This window comes from Sus scrofa, chromosome 8, assembly GCF_054392235.1.
Source record: "Sus scrofa isolate SSC_HxYL_T2T_F1_AM1 chromosome 8, Sscrofa_HxYL_maternal_Yorkshire_Landrace_v2.0, whole genome shotgun sequence".
Classification (NCBI taxonomy): Eukaryota; Metazoa; Chordata; class Mammalia; order Artiodactyla; family Suidae; genus Sus; species Sus scrofa.
Genome location: NC_139390.1, coordinates 24,589,414 through 24,615,647, shown reverse-complemented (window position 1 = coordinate 24,615,647; position 26,234 = coordinate 24,589,414). Strand labels below are relative to the sequence as shown.

The following is a 26,234-nucleotide window of genomic DNA, read 5'->3' as shown; positions in this document are numbered from 1 at the left end:
ATAGAGAAAATTAATAAAACCAAGAGCTTGTTCTTTGAAAAGGTAAACAAAATTGACAAACCCCTGGCTAGACTCACTAAGAAGAGGAGAGGAAGAACCCAAATAAACAAAATTAGAAATGAAAAAGGAGAAATCACAACGGATACTGCAGAAATACAAAAAACCATAAGAGTATACTATGAACAACTATATGCCAACAATTTTGACAATCTGGAAGAAATGGATGATTTTCTAGAATCTTACAGCCTGCCAAAACTGAATTAAGAAGAAACAGACCAATTGAACAGACCAATCACTAGGAATGAAATTGAAGAGGTCATAAAAACATTCCCTACAAATAAAAGTCCAGGACCAGATGGCTTCACAGGCAAATTCTACCAAACATATAAAGAGGATCTGGTGCCCATCCTCCATAAATTTTTTCAAAAGGTTGAAGAAGAAGGAACACTCCCAAAGACATTCTATGATGCCACCATCACCCTCATTCCAAAACCAGACAAAGATACCACCAAAAAAGAAAACTATCACCCAATATCTTTCATGAATATAGATGCAAAAATTCTCAACAAAATCTTAGCCAATCGAATCCAACAACATATCAAAAAGATCATACACCATGACCAGGTAGAGTTCATCCCAGGTTCACAAGGATGGTTCAACATACGTAAATCAATCAACATCATACACCACATTAACAAAAGAAAAGTCAAAAACCATATGATCATCTCAATAGATGCAGAAAAAGCATTTGACAAAGTCCAACATCCATTCATGATCAAAACTCTTGCCAAAGTGGGTATAGAGGGAACATTCCTGAACATAATCAAAGCCATTTATGACAAACCCACAGCAAATATAATACTCAATGGGGAAAAACTGAAAGCCTTCTCACTCAAATGTGGAACATGACAGGGATGCCCACTCTCACCACTGCTATTCAACATAGTTTTAGAAGTCCTAGTCATAGCAATCAGACAAACAAAAGAAATAAAAGGCATCCAAATAGGAAGAGAAGAGATAAAACTGTCACTGTAGGCAGACGACATGATACTATACATAGAAAACCTAAGGACTCAACCCAAAAACTACTTGAACTGATTAATAAATTCAGCAAAGCAGCAGGATATAAGATTAACATTCAGAAGTCAGTTGCATTTCTGTATACCAACAATGAAATATTAGAAAAGGAATACAAAAATACAATACCTTTTAAAATTGCACCTCAAAAAATCAAATACCTTGGAATACACCTGACCAAGGAGGTAAAGGACTTATATGCCAAGAACTATAAAACTTTAATCAAAGAAATTAAAGAAGGTATAAAGAAATGGAAAGGTATTTCATGTTCATGGATTGGAAAAATCAATATTGTAAAAATGGCCATATATTACCCAAAGCAATCTACAGATTCAATGCAATCTCTATCAAATTACCCATGACATTTTTCACAGAACTAGAAAAAACAATCTAAAAATTTGTATGGAACCACAAAAGACCCAGAATCACCAAAGCAATCCTGAGAAACAAAAACCAAGCAGGAGGCATAACTCTCCCAGACTTCAAGCAATATTACAAAGCTACAGTCATCAAAACAGTGTGGTACTGGTATCAAAACAGACAGACCGACCAATGGATTAGAATAAGAGAACCCAGAAATAAACCCTGACACCTATGGTCAATTAATCTTTGACAAGGGAGGCAAGAATATAAAATGGGAAAAAGACAGTCTATTCAGCAAGCATTGCTGGGAAACCTGGAGAGATGCATGCAAAGCAATGAAATTAGAACACACCCTAACACTATGCACAAAAATAAACTCAAAATGGCTGAAAGACTCTTTTTTTTTTTTTGTCTTTTTGCCATTTCTTGCGCTGTTCCCACAGCATATGGAGGTTCCCAGGCTAGGAAGCTGGAGCCGCCGGCCTATGCCACAGCCACAGCAATGGGGGATCCCAGCCGCATCTGTGACTTACACCACAGCTCATGGCAATGCCGGATCCTTAACCCAGTGAACAAGGCCAGGGATCGAACCTTCAACCTCATGGTTCCTAGTTGGATTCGGTAACCACTGAGCCACGACGGGAACTCCTGAAAGACTTAAATGTAAGACAAGACATCATCAAACTCCTACAAGAGAGCATAGGCAAAACACTCTCTGATATCAACCTCGTGAATGTTTTCTCAGGTCAGTCTCCCAAAGCAACAGAAATAAGAGCAAAAATAAACCAACGGGACCTAATCAAACTGAAAAGCTTTTGCATAGCAAAGGAAACTAAAAAAAAAAACAAAAGACAACTTGCAGAATGGGAGAAAACAGTTTCAAATGATGCAACTGACAAGGGCTTAATCTCTAGAATATATAAACAACTTATACAACCCAACAGCAAAAAAGCCAATCAATCAATGGAAAAACGGGCAAAAGACCTGAATAGACATTTCTCCAAAGAAGATATACAGATGGCCAATAAGCACATGAAAAAATGCTCAGCATCATTGATTATAAGAGAAATGCAAATCAAAACCCCATGAGATTCCCCCTCACCCTAGTCAGAATGGCCATCATTAATAAATCCACAAATAACAAGTGCTGGAGGGGTTGTGGAGAAAAGGGAACCCTCCTACACTGTTGGTGGGAATGTAAACTGGTACAGCCACTATGGAGAACAGTTTGGAGATACCTTAGAAACCTATACATAGAACTTCCATATGACCCTGCAATCCCACTCTTGGGCATATATCCGGACAAAATTCTACTTAAAAGAGACACATGCACCCGCATGTTCATTGCAGCACTATTCATAATAGCCAAGATATGGAAACAACCCAAATGTCCATCAACAGAGGATTGGATTCGGAAGAAGTGGTATATATACACAATGGAATACTACTCAGCCATAAAAACGAACAACATAATGCCATTTGCAGCAACATGGATGGAACTAGAGACTCATACTGAGTGAAATGAGTCAGAAAGATAAAGACAAATACCATGATATTACTTATAACTGGAATCTAATATACAGCACAAATGAACCTTTCCACTGAAAAGAAAATCATGGACTTGGAGAAAAGACTTGTGGCTGCCCAAGGGGAAAGGGAGGAAGTGGGAGGGATTGGACACTTGGGGTTATTGGATACAACTTGGAATGGATTTACAAGGAGATCCTGCTGAGTAGCATGGAGAACTATGTCTTGATACTTATATTGCAACAGAACAAAGGGTGGGGGAAAAAATGTATACATGTAAGAGGAACTTGGTCCCTATGCTGTACAGTGGAAAAAAATTAAATAATAAAGCAAGGAAAAATAAATAAATGAAATTAAAATAACAAAAATACTTAGGTTGTGAATGAAGACAGGTGTACAACTTGGTACAAGCTATAAAAGATGAAAATTTCAACTAAAATAGTAGTAGTGAAAATAAGTGGACAGATTTGAGAGATAATACATAGTTGGACTGGACAAAGGCTAGTGATTGATGGGGAGCTGGTGTGGGACATGATGAAAATGGAGAAGTGAAGGATGGTGTTCAGTTTGAATTCTAAATAGATTCTTGGGCAGTCACTGAGATAGTTTACCCTCATAGCCATTTTTTTAGAGGGAGTGTTGGGTATATTGAGTGTCACCTTTCTTTTTGATTATTTTCCATCATCAAATAAGAAGGAATATATTTTTCTTATGGTATGCTCACAATGATAATGAAAGGTTAGTTCTGAAATTCTGGAACAGGAAGAAGATAGGTGGCTTCAAGAAACAGCTACAAAAATGTTGCAGATGAGATCATTCAAAGGGAGAGTATGAGTAAAAGAAGGGACTCAAAGACTCAAAATGTAAATCTAGAGGCATATAGCAAAAGTTAAAGATTTAACTAGTGGTTCTGGCAAGAGATGTTTCTAATAAATCTGTTATTTTCCAGCTATCTCTTCTACACTTGCCCACATCAAATCTTCTGTACTCTAAGATGAATGTGATACAGAATTCTTCATGCATATTATAGTTTCATAAATCAACATTGGTTTGTCACATATTTCCTGAATACCTGCTACTCTGTTTCCAGGAACTTTTCTAGGCTCTGTGGATACAGTGCTACATGAAACAAACAAAAGTTTTAGTCTCACAGTTTCATAAATAAATAATAAACAAAGAAATAAGCATGTAAAATAATTTGGGGGAATGATAAGGGCTATGAAGGATAATAAAGCAGGATAAATAGGTACAGAATAATGGAAAAGAGGTGCCATTTTATGTCAATTATGTGAAAGTTAACTTCCAACAGGTAACATTTGAGCAGACTTGAGTAAACATTTAGAGAGAACACATGCCAGTATTGCACAGAGAACAGTTCTGGTAAAAGTTTCTTTTATTTTTTTCTTTTTTTGCTTTTTTGGGCTGCGCCAGTGGCACATGGAGGTTCCCAGGCTAGGGGTCTAATCGGAGCTGTAGCTGCCGGCCTACGCCATAGTCCTAGCAACGCAGGATCCAAGCCAAATCTGCTCACAGCAATGCCAGATCTCCAACCCACTGAGTGAGGCCAGGGATCGAACTCACAACCTCATGGTTACTAGTTGGATTTGTTATCTGCTGAGCCACGATGGGGACTCCAAGAGCAAAATTTCTTGAAGTAGAAATGTGCTTGGCATGCTTTAGAAGCAGAAACAAGGCTAGTATGTTTGTGCCATCTTATAAAAAGTACTTACTTGGGTCAAAAATATGAGTCTTTAGAGATGACAAAGAGAATTTTGAATTTAAGTGAATCTGTAATGGAAAGCCATTGGAGAAGCTGAGTCAGGACAATGACAACATTCGATTCATATTTTAAATAGATTACTCAGCCTACTTTATGGAAAATAGCTTTGACTGGGTGGTAGTGAAAGCAAGGAGAACAATTACATGACTAATGTAGAAGAAGGATAGGAGTTCCCTGGTGGCCAAGTGGTTAAGGATCTGGCATTGCTGCTGCTGTGGCTCAGGTCACTCCTGTGGCATGGGCTTGATCCCTGGCCCAGGAAATTTTGTATGCCTTAGACTCAGCCAAAAAAGAAAAAGAAAAAAAAGAAGGTTAGTCTAAGAATATATTGTAAAAGTTAATGTGTTAGTTTTCTATTAATGCTCTAAAAATTATAAACTTTATGACTTAAAGCAATTTAAATCTGTAATCTCACAGTTACAGGTCAGAAGTTTGACATGGGTCTCACTGGGTTAATTCTCAAAACTAATATGAGAAGTGAGTTCTTTTTTGAAAACTCCAGAATCTACTTTCATGCTCAAGCAGGTTGCTGGCAAAATTTAGTTCACTATGGATGTAGGACTGACATCCCTGATTTTCTTGCTGTCTGTCTGCAGGCATTGTTCTTAGCTTGTGGAGGCCACCTGCCTTGCTTTTTTGTGCTTAGCTCCCTTTGTCCTTGAAAGCCAGAAAAGATGAGTTGAATTCTTCTCATGCTTTTGTGTTCTTCTTGCTCTTTTGCTACATTTCTCTGACTCTGTGCCTTCCTCCCCTGGTTTTAAGAGCCCATATGCCTATATTGGACCATAGATAATCCAGGATAATCTCTTCACTTTAAAGTCAGGACTAGCAATTTTAATTCCATCTTCAAAGTCCTTTTGTCATGTAAATAACTAATTTACATATTTATAGTGGTAATCCCAAGGGGTGAAGGTCATGGAGCCTATCAGGTATGATCTGACTGACAAGCACTTGCTGATATTTGAACCTTTTTTTAACCTACAAAAATGGCAATTTCATGTAGTTGACCTGATATTAGTATATAACTATATTCAGACTATTGTTAGGATCACTCTTTCTATATATGCGATAAAACCAACTTTTTTTGGTGGTAATAAGAAAATAGAATAATAGCAAAGAATCAGCTCATATATGTAGAATTGCTTCATAAACCCATTTAATTTTCACAACAGCCCTATGAAGTCAGTACTATTGATTCCTCATTTATTTTTGTTTATATGGAAAAATAATATCTTCCTTCAAAGATTTTTCTTTTTTTCAAGCAGCATATGTAATATGCTCTCAATTCTTCTTGGACCAACACGAAATACTACACTTCCTTCATACCTACATCTGCCTTCCCACATGTATCTCATGTACAAAATTGCCATATTTATTAACATTTTGCCCCTCCATCCATAGTGTAGCAAAATTATTGGCAGATAAATGTTCAGTCAGATTCTATATTTCTCGGCCTCTGCATATTGGTGGGTTAGGTGCAGAATCATTATGAATGAGATGCAAGATGATATGAAATAAAACATTTCTAGGCTAAAACACTTAAGGCGTATGTATGCCTTCACCTTGCTCTCTTTTCTGACAGATGGCTTATGGTAACAGTAGTGGAGGAGCTGTGGCATGGGAGGTGTCTGTTTTCCCTCCAATCATCTTATGGTGGAAAAGCAACCACTGACCAGGAACATCAGAAAGAAATAAGCTTCCCTTGATATCTTCTTCATTGCAGAAGCTAGGGCTACACTAACATAGAAATTACTAATTTGAAGGGAAGTTCTCTGAAAAAAATAACCTAAAGTGATTGGCATTGTTTAGGTAGTTGGGAAGCAGGCAACCAGAAATGAAAGATAGTTGCACCTGGGATGATATACATCTGCTGCCTCCATTACCTTGAGAGGCAGAACTTGCACCTGTTGAGTCTGTGTCTCTCTGGCAGTGATTGGAAAGCCTGCATGTTAGTGTACATTGTTTGCTCTTTACTGCTGATAACAAGGTATTACATGGACTAAATCAACTCAGATGGAAATTATTCACTTTACTAGAAAAGACTGAAAGAAAATAGAGTGAAGAATTTTAAAGTCTCAGGTTTTTCAACCATAACGTTTTCTTTGTACGTAATAGCAGTAAATAATGCTGAAATTGTTTTAAGCTATAAGATCCACTGAAATATATCCATTAAAAAATAAAATTCAGCTTTGAGACAAAGATGTTAAGCTGTAATCTTTCTATGAAACCCTATTGCTTAATATACCTGCAATTTGAGAAAGACCAGGTCATGAAGAACGGAAGAAAAATAAGTTAGTAAATAAGTAAATTAAAAAGGCAGACATGAGTACTGTACCTGGGGAAAAGGTATAGGTGCTTATTGACACACAGAATGGAATTCCTTCTGTCATTCTTTTGTTATTATTTTTGAACATAGTATTTTTAGGATTTAAGTAGATGATAAAGTTATCTTTTTATATTACATAGCTATAAAATAGCAGTGCAACGATTCAACACCATATTAAAAATTGTATGTCATGATATACACATTCTAAAATAATTTCCATTTTATCCAGAGCCAATCCCTCATCATCTAAAAATGATGTGACTTTGAGAGGCTCTTAACTGGAAAGTTGTGACATCCTCCCTTTAGATTTTGATAAAACTTTTAAGAATTAGAGTATTGGGACTGTATAATATTATTACTATATAGGGTGGGAATGCCAAGTAGAGCAGTCTGACCTCTCAGAGCTGACTCTGTTTATTGTACTCTATCATACACCTAGAACAGGCTGACAAAAAGTTGTGTATACCAAGATTGATTGGAGAATTACATTTATAAAATCTGTCTAACACTAATTCACTGAAAATTGCATGCATAATTTTGTAACCCTCAATTTGAGGTCATTTTGCACTATCTAATGGATTTCTGATTTATAAGAAAATTATGTATCATGAAAAGAATAGTACCCTCCTTTAAACTGTTATTCCTTGTCCCCAAACTGAGATCCATGGTTAAAAATCAACATCGAATAGAAACTGTCACTGTAGAAAAAGCCTCTCAGTAATATAATCAGCAGAAAATGATGAAAACATAATCACAAAGTATATAGCCACACTGTGGCATAGGCCAGCAGCTGTAGCTCTGATTAGACCCCCTAGCCTGGGAACCTCTATATGCCACTAGTGTGGCCCTAAAAAGCAAAAAAAAAAAAAAAAATATATATATATATATATAGAGAGAGAGAGAGAGAGAGAGAGATACACACACACACACACACACACACACACACACAGAGCCACAGCAAAAAGATGTCACAAAGTTGACAAGCAAATGGAATCCAACATAACTCTTATCTGTGAGTGGCTTACTTCCAGACAGATAACAAACAAGTAGCAGCAATGTTACCACCTCCCTTGAGCAAAATCATTGTCTTGTGAGTAACAGGAATGACAGGCGTTAACTGTGTTCATAGATATGTGAGGCTGTAGGGTCCGCTTTGTGTTTTGAAAGGACACAAAGGTGTAACTGATGGCATAAGAGCACTATACATTTGAAGTGTGGGACAAAGGTAGACAAGCCTAAGAATATATTTATTTGCCTAGCTACTTTCAAGGATAAAAGAGAGTAAAATCAAGGAGACCAACAACGTGATAATTTACTAGTAAATCGGTTATTTAACTCCCCTTTTCCTTGTGTCCATGCACAAGCCTCCGTGATGAATGAGTATTATCTAAAATGCATAGGTAATACTAGCCCATTAGAAAATAATTTGCTCCTGGAGGAATAAGGAAGATATAATTCCACTAACCATAAATTAGGGGACCAGTTTCTGTAAGTTCCATAAGAGTACTATTTTTCTACAATAAACCTACTGTTTTCCTGTGCTGATACCAAAAAAAAAAAAAAAAAAAAAAGGTATGAAATAGAGGTAGAGAGAATGAGAAAATAAATTTAAAAAGTAGATTGAATTTTATATTTACATTTCACTAGAAATAAAGTTCAGGAAGAATGCTTGAATGCTTTGTAAAAGCTTTAAAACTTACATTTAATTGCAGTAATGTATTAGTGAATCTATATAGATGATTTGAAAATAATTTTTTTCTAAAAACCTTTAGGCAACAACAGCATGTGTGTGTGTGTGTGTTTAATTATCACCATGGTACTCTTCAGTTATCTTCTTATTAAATCTGTTGACATATGCAAAAATTAATTCAACAGATGATTCATTACTTCATATTTAGACTTTAGCTAACTTATAAAAATCTTCACATGAGTGTTTATTTTTTTGTCACACTGATAAAATGCAAAGTAGTTAGAAGTCCGAATTTTGGAATCAGGTAGCTCTAGGTTCAAATACAGGCTGGTCTTAAACTCATTTTGTTTTGCTGGACAAGCTAGTTAACAATTTTGAATAGATGCATTCTCATCTATGAAATGTCTATAATAATATTTACTTAGCTGATATATTGTGAGAATTAAATCAAATAATTTAGGGTTAAATCCTAAACGTGTTTCCTATCATACAATTTAAGCTTCAAAAAAATGTTTTGAATATGTGTATAAAAGATGAAGATTCTTCTGATGGTGGGTAAGATTTTGTCTCCTATGACCTTCACTGCCCTATGTTATTCATGGCAAAAGAGACTTTGTAGACAAAATTAAGATTACTACTGTACTTGTGATCTATGAATTGTGAGATAATAATTTTTTTAAATTATTGAATTTGTGGTAACATGTCACAAAAGCAATAGCAAACTAAGATGTCTGCACTTATCTGCATACCTATATATGTAGAGGTATATAATCCCATAAACATGTTTTTTTGTTTAATTCCAGTGCATAATAAATGGTATTCTAGAAGACTAAGAAAGCTAATTCCTCTTCAATTATTTCTCTCAGGGAGTATATTGCATATTAGAATGTGATTTAATTTAAATATTTCAGGCTACCTATAGTTTTATTTTTCCTTAGGGATAACTGTCTTCACGTGTTTTGATGTTCATTTTGCTCCAGAGATGGTGACTTTGCAGTATTCATGTTTGTCTGCATTTATCTACCCTATGAGAATTTCAGTAGCTCTGATGGCATGTACGTGTGTGTGTTTCTGCGCGTGTGCATGCCTGTTTGTATTTTAATACTCTGTTTAACTGCAGAAATTATTTTGGAAATAGAATGAATGAAACCTTTTTATAAATCTTTCCACTTATGCTGACTACCAACTAGATTTGTGAAATAGGAACCCAAGTTGAATTTTAAGTATATTCTTAGTAATACTGAGAATGTTCACTGATATCATGTTACACTTAGAGAATTGGTGAAGAAAGAGAAAATGATGATTTTCAAATAAAGTGTCATGGTTGAATTACCAAAAAAATGTAGTGAACAGTTATAGCACATGGGGGATGTTGAGCAGAGGATACATATGGAAAGTTTCAGAAAGATCGCAAATAGATAAATATAGACTTTAAAATATGTTTTATTCTAAAATAGGTGAGTTTATTAACCACAAAATATATTTCAAAGCTTTATTATAATTTTTCTTTAATCAATTTATTTATTTGCTTATGAGGTAAATTGATAAATTTTATTGAATAATTGATTCAGTAAATACTCTGAATGAATTGTGTCATTTAACACCACAGCATTTTTGTGAGGTGTATTTTCCTATTTTCCAGATAAAACATGAGCAATAGGGATGTTAAGAATTCAAAATGAAGTAGCTAATAATTGATAGATTCAAGCCCTGGCACCATGAATTAAGAACTCATAAGACTAACATTTGCTAAAAATTGAGTACTATGTAAGAGTTTTGGAATTAAGGTCATTTAGTAGGCTCATCATACTTTAAACGTAATTCTACACCATATTAAGACAAAAATTCTCATGTAATAACATTATATGAAATGACAAAATAAAAAAATGGTAATTCAATATATTTAAATTTTAGAATCATGTAAGTATATACAAATATACATTTGGAAAATTTAAAGGAAGGAGATATAGCAAATGTTAATAATGTTTAGCAAATGTTTATATGATAGTGGGATAATTATTACTTTTTTCATATTTATTTCTGTGTTTTCACATATTTTACATTGAACACAAGAGTTCTTAGGAGGAAAGAAAACTCCTGCCTGTATCTAAACAAATGCAAAGCTGTCAGTGGTATCAGCCTCCATTTATTGAATGATTACTATGTGCCAGATAGTTTACTAAGCATTTTACACAACTTATCAAATTTCTCCAGTTTGGTTCCAGATCTATGAAACAACACAGTCTTTCCTAGAGAGATTCAGGGCTAGATAAAGGGAGCCATATGGGGTGGAGGCAAGGAGTGGATACAGAGAGAAGAATCTTCAATAAAGATGATATTGAAATGAGAAAAATAATAAAATCATTTATAAAAATTATCATCACTATATATGGAAACAGTTTAATTCTTCATTTAAAATAATTTTTCTCCTCAAATAGTTCAAGATTCTTCTGGTAGCCATGATTTCTAGCATTGTTAACATTTGTTTCCCAGAAAGATTCTCTCACTGTAAATGTGGGTCAATTTGCAACCCAAACCTTAGGTTTCTGTAGTCCTTTATTTCCACACTTTCCACTTTCCTAGGTAGACAGTCAGAAAGAGATTTCTTCTTTGTTTTCTCCTCCTCCTCCTTCCTTATTTTAGATATGTGTGTATGGAATAAGTTGGAGTTATGAGAAATACAGCGAAATTTTTGAATACAATATAAAAAAAATGTGAAATCAGTAGCATATTGGAGAAAGTCAAAGCTATATCACTATAGATGATGTCACATAAATTCTCCATTAGTGTGTGTAAGTTCTGAGATAAGATCCCATGTATGTTTGTTGGGTTGAACATCGCAGCAACAATTTTTCTCTTAAAGTGGTTGAGAATAACTATGGACCTGGGGGCATGTCTCCTGCCCTGGACCCTCTCAATTGCCTTTGCCTTTCAGTTATCTAAATATACATCACCCAGTGGGATGCTGCATGCTGGCTCCATCTTAACCCCTTGATAGGGCAGTGGAAAGGAGCACTAGTTGGACATAAGCTTAGTGGATCCTAGGATGGAAAGTGCAAAGTCTCCATATTTATGTCATTTGGTGGTTTGGCCTAAATTGAGTCGTTCAATCTAAGGGCTTGATTTGTTTTGGGTAAGGATCATGTATAATAGTTTAGGATAGGTGGAATAGCATGTTTTGGGGCAGAGATTCTGGAGCATCTAGGTGTGTAAACAGCCATTTATTCTCTCTTTTGAAAAGCTGAGCAGTCTTAAATGGCTTGTCAGGAGTTCCTTGAATTAACAATTAAGTTATTTTCAGAGTTCCCATTGTGGTTCAGTGGTAATGAATCCAACTAGTATCCATGAGGTTGTGGATTCCATCCCTGGCCTCTCTCAGTGGGTTAAGGATCTCATGTTGTCATGAGCTGTGGTGTATGTTGCTGATGTGGCTGGGATCCCATGTTGCTATGGCTGTGATGTAAGCCAGCTGCTTGTAGCTCCAATTTGACCCCTAGCCTGGGAATCTCCATATGCCGTAGGTGCAGCCCTAAAAAGAAAAAAAAAAAAATAAGTTCTTTTCAACTTTTATCATTCTGGTAAAGAATTCCTTAAACTAGTAATGTCATATATAAGAAGACAGTGCACTAGGACAATCATTGTACAAATCAGTCTAATAATCAAATCATGTGACTAATAAGCGGTGTATGTGTGTGTGTGTGATTTTTTGATTCTCAGTGTGAATAGCTAATTCTGAATTTCAAATTGACTTTCCCCTATAATTCAGCTTAAGCCAAATAAAACTGTGTAACCAGATAAAACTTTCAAAAAAGTGATATATGGGATAGAAAAGACGTCAATCATCCATGATGACGGATTATGTAATCTCAGAAAAGTGAAAGTTTACTGCACTTTTCATAGGCACTGTAAAATTTTGTGACTAATGCTAGGGGATTTCTTTACAGTGCTGAAGTTAGGAAGTATAACAACTGCTTAATACACTTAAATTATTAATTTCCAACAATGTATTGACCTTGTAATAGTACATAATGATTATTATGGATGTGCATGTGTGTATGCCTATATACATATAAATATAAAACATGCACATATTTCTTCTAAAAGAGTAGGAAACATGAAGAAATATGCTCTCAATTAAATACTGTCTTGGCAGATATATACTCTGAATACAGACTGTCAGGTCCCTCTTCTCTGTTCTGTCATTTTGCTTTTTCTTAGCACTTCTTTGCCTCTACTGTGATAGAGTATGTTCAGACTCAGAACTAGAGCTTTTCACTTTTTGCTGTTTGGAGGCTATTTAATTTTAATTGCTCCCCAAGCATAGGCCAATTCAGGATGGCAAGAGCAGAGCAAGAATCCTTCATAGATCCTTTGAAGTTTGAAGAGCTGCTATTCACATTGCCTCAGGCTTCCATTCCCACATTTGTGTGAAAATGGAAGCAGCTGAACACCTCTGTCACACATGCCCAATATTACTATGACTGAAAATATCTTGTGCAGAATTGTTTAAGGTTTTGAAGCTATCCACATAAAGCTTAAAATAAGGGTATTAAACAGTTGTTATTTTGCTATATACATTTAAAATGGCATTAAAATATGTGATTATGAAAGAATAATGGTGCTTGAAGTAATTAAGCTAAACAGAATAGACACATTGAACATTTTGTGTGTGTGTGTGTATGTGTGTGTGAGTTGAGGGTGGGGTTAAAGAATTGGAAGTCACCTCCCATGCTGGAGAATAAAATCATTAACTGTACTTTATAACTTTGCACATTTAATGTATGCAAAATTATACTAAATAGCACTGATCTTTTTGTAAAAGGAGCAATAATTTCTTAAAGCACTTGATTTCATGGTTTTTGCATAAAGCAATAAAAAAAAAGTGAATTCATTTGCCCAGATGTTTAAATTGTAAAACAATATGTAAACCACTTTCACACTGTATTTGTGGAAGATAGAAGCTGAAAATAGGTAAAAAGTAGGGCACATTGGAATAATGATTATTATTTTGAAAATCTATTTTAAAATAATTCAACAGAGGAAGTTTAGACCAGGAGACAAGTAAGAGGAAAATCATTTGAGGGATATTATATTTGTTAATTGTTTCATAAGTGATCATTTTTGAATGGGAGGGGTACATTTGACATTGGAAGACATTTTCAAATGTATCCCTCCCATTCGAACATGATTTTATTGGAGTGTTGACTTGGAAAAAATGCACCCTGTAAGAATTGTGAGTTGAGTTTAATCAATGGCTTCTTGAGGACTATAGCCCAGGAGAGAGCTTCTCAGATAACTCTGAGAAACTGCTCCAAAGAGGTGAGGCAGTAGGTCAGTATGTATGGTTTTGGCAAAGGGATGCTTCTTGGTAGAGATTACTGCTAGTAATGAGGAACAGTTATCTCAGTTAATGATTATAACTAAAGTATCTATCTGCGTTCTACGTGTTTTCCCAGAGCACAAGGTGCCTTATCCTTATCTTCTCCCTGGATTCCTTTCAGGGTGTGTGTGTGTCTGAAACTGTAGTGGCTAATGACTTGATTCTTGTAGAACTGCATAATGGACAACATACTTTGTTTTATAAGAGAATAACCAAGAACCCACCATAGCCATTAAAGATTTTTCCCTCGACATTAAATTCTAAAATGATTTCTTTGCAGTTTCATCTAAAGAATGAACTGGAAAGAATAAATCATTACTATGTATATAAATTAGTGAAGTAAGGATTATTAATTCTAAAATTGGATTTTCATTCTACTTCTAAGATACTTATAGATTCAGAAGATTTTGTTCAAACCATGTGTTACCACTTTCTAAGAGCATGAGTTAATCTCTTTTGACAAGAGAAACAAATTTTTGGTTAGCCTTTTCCCTCGGTAGCGTTTCTCAGGTTATAAGTAAAATCTTTGATTTAGAGATATTTAAGGCACATTCTTCCTCTTCCAGATGATATTTTAATTGGATATTCTATTAATTTCCTCCTTTTAGTTTAAGGAATCAATAGTGGAGCCACTTACATAATGTACCTTTATACTGCTTTGTGTTTCTCTTCCTGATTCCTCACCTCTGCTCCTTGGGACATCACTGATACTAACCACATCAGTTTAAGTCCTCTACTTATGTTGCTTTTGGGGAAACATGATCTAATAAAAGGGACTCTTCCTCCCCAAACTTAGCAATTTTTATTTAAAAAATGCCATGTATACCCATTTCAGTTTTGAAGGTGTTTCTGGTTTTGCTTTCAGTGATATTTTGTTGTAAATCAATGAAGCATGGCTAGCAATAAAATAACCATGTGTGCCATTCCACATGGTTGTTTTCTGAGAACATAGAATATATTTCCTGTCTTCACATTCTGTTCTTTCCTGTTGATGACCTTTTCATTCAGTTCTTCATTGTATAATCCATCTCTTATACATCAAATTGAAGGTAGAGACTTGCCACTCTTTCCTTGTTAAACTCAGTTTTTACCTTCGGCCAAAACTGTTAAAAATATCAAGGGATTAAAACATAGATATGAGAGACAAAAATTGCCATGTAATAGATAAGAAAAACACATTAAAAACTGCCAGGAGGACTTCTCATTATGACTCAGTGGTAACAGCCCTGAATAGTATCCATGAAGATGTGGGTTCGATCCTTGGCCTCGCTCAGTGGGACAAGGATCCTGCATTGTTCTTGCTGTGACTGTGGCTTGGGCCTGACGTTGCAGCTTCAAATCGACCCCTAGCCTGGGACTCTCCATATGCTGTAGGTGTGCCCTAAAAAAAATAATAAAATAAAATAAAAACAGCCAGGAAATATATCTGCATACAAAAAATAGAATTTGGGGGTGGGAATGATAACTTCTGAGAAGTGGGCAGGTTTGGGGTTAAATGTGAACGAAGACACCTTATATCCAAACACCGCTATAGAGTAATAGAAGGTTCCCTATATTGTAAACCATTTGAATTTGGCTGAGATGCAAAACATTGTGTCCTCCTTCATTCACATACCTTCCTTTTTTAACCTTTAGAGACTCTGTATGAGAAAGATATGGGAGTTCCTGTCATGGTGCAGTGGAAACACATCCAACTAGGAACCATGAGCTTGCAGGTTCTGGCAGGTTCAATCCCTGGCCTCACTCAGTGGGTTAAGGATCCAGCATTGCTGTGAGCTGTGGTGTAGCTTGCAAATGCAGCTCAGATCTGACGTTGCTGTGGCTGTAGTGTAGGCTGGCGGCTACAGCTCTGATCGGCGCCTAGCCTGGGAACCTCAGTATGCAGCAGGTGAGGCCCTAAAAAGACAACCAGACCAAAAAAAAAAAAAAAAAAAAAAAAAAAAAAAAGGTATGATATTCCTGATTGTATCACTATCAGGATTTTTAAAAAAAACGTACAGGTAAAGAATAAAAAAATTAGAAGGAGACAAATGATGATAAACAGAGAATGAAAAGGTAATAGAGGCAGCAAGTCATAGTCAGGAGGTAACTATGAAGATAGACATTATCCAGCACCTAATTCAAGAAGTCTCAAGTGGAGTTAAAGAAAGAATAGGATAATGTTTATGCTATAGAACAATATTCAAATGGATTTCATCAAGATTTTTTATAGTGATACCCTAACTTAAATCTGGGTTGATATGTAAAACTTGGCCCCAAACTTGTCTGAACTGCATTTCAGATTAACTCTATACTCTGTACTGTGAGTCAGACTTGGACCACCAAAGAAACAAGGCATGATTCAAGGGAATACAATGGTTCTGTCTTGTCCTGGGTATGCCTTTGGGATTTTTACTACAAAGTTAGGATTATATGGAGGATGCTCGGAGATCAAACTTTAGACTTTAAAGGGATGTGTAGAGATTAGATTATTCAAACAAGCAAACAAGCAAAAAAGCAATTTATATGCAGAATTCTGTGATATAATTTGAGTAATTCAGCACAAGAAATGCCCTTTTAAGTAGACTAGGGCATGTGCTACTGAGAACTATGAAACACTCCTGATAATCATAAAATAATATTTGGATAAATGATGAGGCATTGCACATAATGTATGGGAAGAATAATGGTAAAGATTAATGGTGTTCTACCCTCAAATTACAATACTTGACAAAGAGTACTGAAATGTAATTGACAGAAGGGATGCAAAAAACTTGCTATGATATTTTTGAAAAATAATTTGAGGAATAGTGTTTTTTACTGGATTTCTACATAGGATTATGGAGTTATAATAATTAATTTAAGCATTAGATACAAGTTAGTATGGCACTTTTATTTTTTTATTTTTTATTTTGTTTTTTAGGGCTGCACCTGTGGCATATGGAGGTTCCCAGGCTAGGGGTCAAATCAAAGTTACAGCCACAGCTACAACGATGCCAGATCTGAGCCTCGTCTGTGACCTACACCACAGCTCACAGCAATGCCGGATCCCTGACCCACTGAGGGAGGCCAGGGATCAAACCTGCATCCTCATGGATTCGTTTCTGCTGTATCACAACAGGAATTCCCTAGTATAATACTTTTAGAAAACAGCAACTATTATCTTCTGAAACTGAAGTTATGTATATCCTGGAAATTCCATTCTTAGGTATATTATCTATAAAACTCTTGCATACATGCATGAAGAAACCATTGATTGAAATAGTAAGCAAAAACAAAACAAAAAACTAGAAACGTGAGCTACTTGTTCATTAAAGAGTGGGTAAAAAATTGTGGACTGTTTATACAGTGGACTTTTATACAGTCTTGAGAAAAATGTGAATTCAACAACATGTGTGAATCTCAGAAACACATAGCTCAGTGAAAAAAGGTTCCAAGGACTATATATGTATGACACTATCATTGTTTTTAATCTTAATATATTTAGGATTACATACATAGATGATAATTCAGTTTGAAAAAGATGAAAAAATAAATAACAAAAAATTCAAAGTATGGATACAGAGGAATGAGAATTGGAGAGAACATAGGTAGCTTTGAGCATTTTGATTATTTTTTTGTTTTTCTCTTTGTTCACTTTATTATCACGGTTCATAGCTTATTGCTATGTTACATATATTTTATGTTATATGTATGAAAGATTACAATGTAAAAAATTGAAATCCAAGCAAACAGTGAACTGCAGTAAAAGAAGAATCAGGGTAGGTGCAAATTAAAAATATCAACGTTCCTCTAGCTGAATTAAAAAGACAAAGCTGATGAGTATACTGATGGCATGCCTATGCCATGGCATTCTCTAAGAAGCAAGTGCAAAAGGCCAAGGAAATGTGAAGGGTGAGAGAAAGGTTATGAAAAAGAGAGCGGACTAGCTTTTTCTCATAGCCATCTAAAAGAAAATTGAGGAGAGGAAAAATAATGATGGGGGAGGAATCCTTTGTGATAAAAAATAATGAAAGTTGTAATAATAAAAACAAATTCTCAGAAATGCCGAGGGCTAGAGGGATAAAGTTTCAGACATCAAGTAAAAAAATGAAAATAATTAAAAATAAAAAATTTAAAGTCCAAAAATTTTCAGAAAGCGAAAGTTGTCTGTAATGTATGAATAATTAGGTTAACACTAGCTCTTTTTTTTAGTGATTAGGTGATGAAGGTCATATTCCTAAGGATACTCTTTTAAAGAGACTGCTGTGTCAAACTAACCAAGGACTCAAGTCAAAAGGCAAAATGTATGTTCGTGCAGACAAAGACTCCAAAGTTTACCATGCACTCTGAAAGAATTATTCACAACTGTGCTATAATAAAAATGAAAAATTGATTCAAGAAAGAGAAAGATACAGAATATTTAAAAAAAATTCGTTACAGTTGATTTACAGTGTTATGTGGAATGTTTTTAAAATGGTGTTTTCACCTCAGGAAATACTTTTGTATAATTTATAATGTCAAAATTTGATTACTATATACATGCAACATATTATTATAAATATATATTTTTCCAGGTGCCCTCAAATGTTATATTACATATAAAATTCACTTCCAATATTCACTATTAATAATTTAGTTATCAAAAGAAATTTCTTGCAGTTCCTGTTGTAGCTCAGCAGGTTACGAACCTGACTAGTACTCATGAGGATGCAGGTTTGAACCCTGGCCTCGCTCAGTGGGTTAAGGATCCAGTGTTGCCTCAAGCTGTGCTGTATGTCACAGAAGTGGCTCAGATCCCATATTGCTGTCTGTGGCTGTGGTATAGGCCGGCAGCTGCAGCTCCGATTCGAGCCCTAGCCTGGGAACGTCAATATGCCGCAGATGCAGCCCTAAACACCACCCATCCCCCCAAAAATAAATTCTCTAGTCTGATAAACAATATTTACTGGAGTCTCAAATAAAAATTCTAGTGAGGAAAAAAAAAGAGTAGAAATATGTCCACTAATTCAACAAAAAGATAAAATATTAGCCAAGGAAAGGAAAAATATATATGATTATCAGGATTTGTTTTTATCATTTTCAGGTGTTATTTTATGGAGATAATGCAATTATTCATCTTAACAAAATCCAAGGCGATCGTATGAAAATTAATAAGATGGTACATGCAGTATGTTAGTTGCATAGACAACCAACATGCAATAAAAAAAATTTATGAAATAATGTAAAAATGTTTATTATGGGAATAACAATTATTATAAGTCTAGGAATGAACTATGATGGGTTTTATAAAGAATTATAAAATTTTTAAATCATATAAAATTCCTAATAACCTAAGGGGTTATATCATAACATTAAAATAGCAATATTTTCAACTAATTTATAATAAAAATTCTAACAAACATGAGTTTTCTAAAATATACAGAACATACGCTGGAGCACAGCCAAATTATTGAAATGTATGTCATAAAGAAAAATATAGCAGAAAAGCTAATAACTTTTTGAATAAAGGAACTAATGATAAGATACTTGTATACTGTACCCTAAGTCCACAATAATAAAAAGTAACGTATCATGGAAAAAGGACAAATGAATAATCAAATACAAAATATCTGAAACTTAACAGCAGATGTTAATATGTAAATATATATTTCATATATGCTATAAATGCAAAATATGCACAAATAAAATAGTGGCATTGTATATAATAAGGTTGACATTTTAATGTAATGGGGAAAGGATGGGGCTTTAACACATACGTATCTTAAGGATAATTGGCTAATTATTGGGAAAAAATCAAATTAGATATTTAATGTACACCAAGTATAAACATACTTTTCAGGTTTAAAATAGAAAAAATGGATTGAAGGGAATGTGTTTAGATCTTTAGGAAGAACTGGTTTGGAAGAGAATGGGGAAAAAAAGCAAGAGATCCAACTCTTCCTTATAGCTGTTAAAGGGAATTTCCTAAAATTCTCTTTGCAAGCCCCATAGAGGAACTCCACCTTGTACTATCCTACCCTATGTAAGGACAGCGTTGAAGTGACTTTGAAGGCAGACTTTAATAACTTTTTAAGAAATTCCTTCTCGGGAGTTCCTGTTGTGGCTCAGCAGTAACAAACCCTACTAGCATCCATGAGGACGTGGTTTGATCCTTGGCCTCACTCAGTGGGTTAAGGATCCAGCATTACCATGAGCTGTGTTATAGGTCACAGACGCAGCTTGGATCCCGCATTGCCGTGGCTGTGGTGTAAGCTGGCAGCTGCAGCTCAATTCAACCCCTAGCCTGGGAACTTCCATATGCTGTGGGTGCAGCCCTAAAAAGACAAAGAAAAAAAGAGAAAAAAGAAATCCCTTCTCAGCCTGCCAAGGACAAGATGGTATCAATGATCTTATCAGTAACTGTTTAGTCATAACTGGAAGCCTACAGAAGTCTGACACTGAGCTAAGGCCCATGAAGAACACCAAAGTCTACATTCAAAAAATTCCATTTCGTGCCTTTTTGCTATGCACAGCTACTCAGAGATAGAATGAATAGTGGAATTTTTTCACACCAAAAAATTTTTTTTCACACACACACAAAATTTTTTTCACAAAAAAAGTATAGTTGATTTACAAAAAATTGCAAAATGTGCATTTTTTGAAGAAATGGATGAATACGTTTCTACATTTTTTATATGGTAGAAATCATCTGGATTAGTGCTGTACAATGAAACTTTCTGCAGTTATGGAAATGTATGAATATTCTTTGGGAAATCTCTCATCATCCTCACACCCAATCTACCGGCCTACCTTCATCTATATACATATTCTCTGATTTCAGCTCTGTTACTACAGATGTGTATCCTGCTCCTGTCAACAACATCTGTTTTGCCTGAGCTCTGGATCACATCTATTTTTGCCTTCTCAATTGATGCCCTCCGATTATTCTCTCTCATGCATTCTTGATTTCTCCCCTGCCATGCCATAATTTCCATCAGCATACAAATATGTACTAGAATCTCCAATTAAGATAAAAATATCTTCTGGCCTTACATTTCCCTTCAGCTATGACCCTATTTTTTCCACTGCACTTCCTAGCTAAAATTATTTAAATGGTTGTCCATATTCAGCATCCTCATTTCCTAACCCCATATTCGATTTATGATTCACTCCGCAAGTCCTCCACTGATAGCACTGCATTTAAACCATCAAGACAGTGGACTCCTCCATCATTTAAATACTTCCTTCTCTTGGCTTTCTGACTTCTTATTTTCCCATTTCTCTTTCTCATCAGCCTCCCTTAGTATCTATTTTTGGTACTTTCTCATCTGCTCAGCTCTTGAATATTATTATTTAGTCTTGGCTCAGTCTTGAACCTTCTACTTATCTCTATTTATACATTTCTCTAGATGATTCTATCCAACTGCCTAATATTAAATGCCATTTGTATGTGGTTTCCTCAGACTATATCTCCAATCCTAGTTTTTCCAGAAAAATACAAACTCATAAATTCAATTACTTATTGGGATATTGCAACTTTGACCCCTGTTCAGAAACTTAAAGGTAACTTGGCCATAGCAGACATATTGATAATTCCCTCTAAATTTGCTTCTACTAGGTCTTCCATATTCTTAATCGGCACCACTATCCGTCACTCAAGCCAATCGTTTTGGAGCTATGTTTGAATACTCTGATTTCCTCGCATCAGTCTCTTTTTAACTCTACTATTTTTGATTCTTCTTAAAGCTATATCATTTGAATAAATTTACTTTCAGAGAGAAGCTACTTACTTCTCTCTGACTTTCATAGGATCTTGGTCTTGAACCACCATCTGTTTGCACCCAGACTCTTGCAATTGTTTTCATTGCTATGGACTGAATTATCTTTGGTTCTGTGCCCCAGCCCCAGCCATATGTTGAAGCTCTAACCCTTAATGTGATGATATTTAGTGATGAGATCTTTGGGAAATAACTTGGTTTAGATGAGGTCATGAGGGTAGAGCTCTCATGGTAGGATTAGTGTCCTTATATGAAGAGATATCAGAGAGCTTGCCTCCTTCCTCTCTCAGCTAGATGAGGGCAGCCAGAAAAGGGTTGTCTGTAAGCCTGAGAGAGAGCTCGGACCAGAGCCAGGCTATGCTGGCACCTGATTGTGCATTTCCTAGCCCCTAGAACGTTGAGGACTAAATCTCTGTTGTTTAAGCCACCCAGTCTATAGTATTTTGTTCTGGCAGCCCAGGCTTACGAAGACACGTTCTGTTTGGCTTCCCTTTTCTCCACATTTGATTTCCTACTACTCTTTCTTTAGCAGCCAGGATGATAATTTAAAGGTCTAAATTATGCTTTGTTTAACACATTTCCAATGGATTTCTTATCCTTAGAATAAAATTCCAACTCATTATCCTGCTCTTGTTCATATTTGCCTATCGGATCTCATGTTGCACTATATTATGCTCTCACTTTTCCACCACGTTTCAGCCACAGTGGCCCTCTTATCACATCTTTAACATGGATGCTGTCTCCAGTGTTAGTTACTTCGGACAGAAAATATTCCTCTTCTGATCTTTGCTTCCTTGGTTCCTTCTTAGCAGTCTACCGATTTAAATTGGCAGCTATCTCACTCTAAATTGTAACACCTTATATTAATTCTTTTGCTTATGTGTATGATATGTATTCTTATTTATTCAGCTTATACATTGCTATCACTTCCTAAAATAAGGCAAACTCCATCCTATCTTGTTCAACAGTCTTTTTTCAGTGCTTATTATAGTAGAGAAATATTCAGTAAAACAATAAATTAAGCTTTGCATAGAAATTAAACATGATGTTATTACCCACTGGTGCAGTAGCCTCTGATAATCTTTATTTAGGACTGTAAAACTGGCATTATCTGACAAGATTTAAAATAGAAATGCTCTTGAACTACTAATTGTACTTTCAGTATGTCTACTGTTTAAATCTATCCTTCAATTGTGGTCTCACAATGAATATATTATTGTTATTATTATTTAAATTTTATTTATTTATTTGGTGAAGCCAACCCTGCTTTTATTTCACAAGAGTTTCTCCAGAGCCGACAGGAGCTTGGTTTGAGGATAGAGGAGCTCTGCTGGGCCACCATGGCCTTGATGTTCTCTAGCAAGGCCACATCCCACAAGTAAATCAGGAGGCCTGGGTGCACCAGCCTGTACTCTTTGAAGACCCGGCACTCTTCTGCCCTCCTGAGGCCAGCAGCTCAAATGCAGCCAGTCTTTCCACAAGGCCTCCGGGAAAAACTCGCATAGTATTTGGCCACTCAGCTCTGCCAGCTTAGAAGGTGCCCTGGAGAAAGTAGCCACCGGGAAGCGGACTTTCAGCAGCATGTAGGTATGTTTCACATCTCTCTAGCTCCTCCTTCTGCGCCACCTTGGTCTGCACCAGGCACAGCCCCGCAAAAGATCTTCTCTGCAGTAGGTTGGAGAAGACCCGGCAGGAGAAATTGGGAGGTCAGGGATGGGTGCAGGAAGATCATTTTCTATGGGTCCAGTGCCCTGAACCAGCACTGCGCTCAGCAGCTACTCCTTATACCTCTCCACCCTCTGGGGCTGGACCAGGGTCACCTCGCCCAACAGGTAGAACTCTTCCAGGTGCTCTTCATAAGAATTTTCATGGCCTCAAAAGCCTGTGGGTCCCTTCCAGGCATTTAATGTGCTCCTGTAACCCCTTGTTCTGTAGCTTGATCTTCTGGAACTCCCGCAGATGCAAAAGGATATTGTCCAGGTATTTGGCAATGGTGTCTACACCCAGCCTCACCTAGTTGAATGTTCACCCTCTCGAATGTGTGGATCTTCATGACAGAAGTAATTACTGGGTCCATGTACAAGTGTGAGGGATAACGATCCATTTGAAGTAGGCGACTTTGTGGTCCTTCTGTACAGTGACCTCTGTTGAGTGGGCAGGTGCAGTACGCTCCAGCCACAGCTATGAGTGGAGCCTTCTTTGTGCTTAAACACCTCTTTGATGCCTCAGTACTCTGGGCTCTCATTCAGAGTTGCTTCAGCTCTAACTTTCTTTCTCACCTGGCTCTGGAAGGAGCCTTGTGTTGTGAGGTCTCAAGGCCCTAAGCTGCTTATGCTCAAGTGGACTAGGGCAGCTGCTGCCACCATATGGACCCTCAGTAGGTCCCTGGCTAGAGACTATAAAAGAAGTGTGCACTAATAATGTATCATCTTAGCATCGCAGGTAATTGTGAAAAACTGCAAACAGACTAAAAATTTAGCAAAAATAAAGTGATTAACTGTACACCGCATGTGTCACATTGCTTAAAACACATTAAACATATGACACGCTTGATCATAAGGCATATACCATTATTTATATAACACCAGGGGAAAAGAAACCTGAGCCAATTACAGTTGTAAAATATAATGAATTATAGGCCATATATAAACTTCAGCGATGTAAACCATGAACAATCTATATTTTAGAAAGAAGTAAATACAGTTTACCAGGGGGTATTTTAAAATAGTGAATTGTTTCATATATATTGCAATAGTTCTAAAATGGTTTGGTGTGTGCATGTGTATGTGTGTATGTATCTATATCTATATCTATATCGGTGTGTGTGTGTGTATAAAATACTGATAAAAGTTTGATAACTGGCCTTTGGCTTTTGTAAACCCGTATAAGCCAGCTCCAGCACATAGCTATAGATATAGTTCAGGGCTGCACATAGCTATAGATATAGTTCAGGGCTTTCTTTCTAATTTTCTATCAACGTTTCTATCTATGCATCTATCTACAGGCAAATATCTGTGTGTATTTATAAAATGTGTGTCTAAATATGCATCTGCATATATTTTTTTTTAAAAAAAGGTCTGTATACATGTTACAGAAGTTGGTATAAATTTGAAGTTGTTTTCTTGACAGATCTTTGTTTAACAGGCACAACACACTAGGATGTCTCCTTTTCGTCCATAAAATATATTGACCGTGGTTGCCCAAGGCAGGCTGAAAATTACTGATTAGTAGGTTACTCTCAACTATGGTCATGAACTTCTCTTCCGACCAAAAGAGTTGTGTGCTTAACAGCATTCAACTGTATTATTCCCAAATCTGTTTAGACTGTTGGCACATTTTCTTATAATTGCTTCATTTATTTAATAATAGGCATGCTTATAAAATGTGAATGAAAAAGAAACACCATTGTTGTTTTTGTGAAAACAAAATTAAGTAATTTTATATAACATGATGATGTCAAATTAAAAAAATTATTGCTGTCATTTTGGGAAGAGGCCAAAAATAAATACAATTTAGGGATATATATATCATATGTATCTCTCTCTCTCTCTCTCTCTTTGTAGCTGACTCACATTGTCAGTCATTTGATGACTTACCTTGTCTGCATGAGGTTGCAGCTGATCCTACAGCTATTTCAACTGCTCTTTATCCTCCTTCAGACTCTGACTCCTGGGTCCGGTGTGGGGTTAGCTCCAAGATGAAGAATGTCAGCTTCTCCTATAGGAGAAGCACCTGCATCACCAAGGTTAAAGTCAGTAAGAACTGACATGGCCTCCAATCCTTAGGCAGTTTCCTTGTAGGCATATGCTTGTAGGATGCCTATCGTTCACACTTATCTTCCCTTTCCAACAGCAAACTATGAAGAAGTCAAGCCCCAGCATTAGACATGAAGACAACTGGTATAACTGTGTTTCAAAATGTGATATAACAGTATATTTTGAATTAAACAATTCACTTATCAATATTTTCCACTTTAACCGTCTTTGGTTCTATTTAAATGAAAAACCACTGGCCATTATGGTGTCAGATAACAGGACTTATATATGTATTCAAATACTCCATAACATCCATGTCAAGTTGGGGGGAAAAGAAGCTTCACCATTACAAAGCCGAAGATTGTACAGATTTTATTAGGAAAAAAAACTTTTATAACACCAGTTTGGCAGCATATATTTTATCTTCAGTCTTAAAAAAAGTTATATCCTAAAATCTAACATATTTCCACTATTTAACCTAAAAGGATAGTACTGCACCCGAAGATGTATGATTTAGTACGTTCATTACATTACCCTCAATTTAAAGAAATATAGAAATGGCTATATTTTTGATAAAAGAGGAAAAGAGTTAAGTAAATTAGAAAAAAAATATATGAT

The 26,234-nt window shown here is 35.8% G+C and overlaps 1 long non-coding RNA gene across 3 annotated transcripts in view; it reads right to left on the bottom strand.

Moving 5' to 3' along the window:
- The window catches only part of LOC110262071 (uncharacterized), a 69,662-nt gene that overhangs the window by 15,813 nt on the left and 27,615 nt on the right, over window positions 1-26,234 (bottom strand). For 2 of the 3 annotated variants that reach the window (XR_002346596.2, XR_002346597.2), the window contains 2 exons: window positions 25,458-25,593; window positions 10,189-15,246 (listed from right to left, as the gene is read on the bottom strand). This is a non-coding gene — a long non-coding RNA (uncharacterized LOC110262071). Of the gene's footprint in view, window positions 1-10,188; window positions 15,247-25,457; window positions 25,594-26,234 lie in introns of those variants that run through there. The other variant, XR_014813727.1, reaches the window with a different exon arrangement.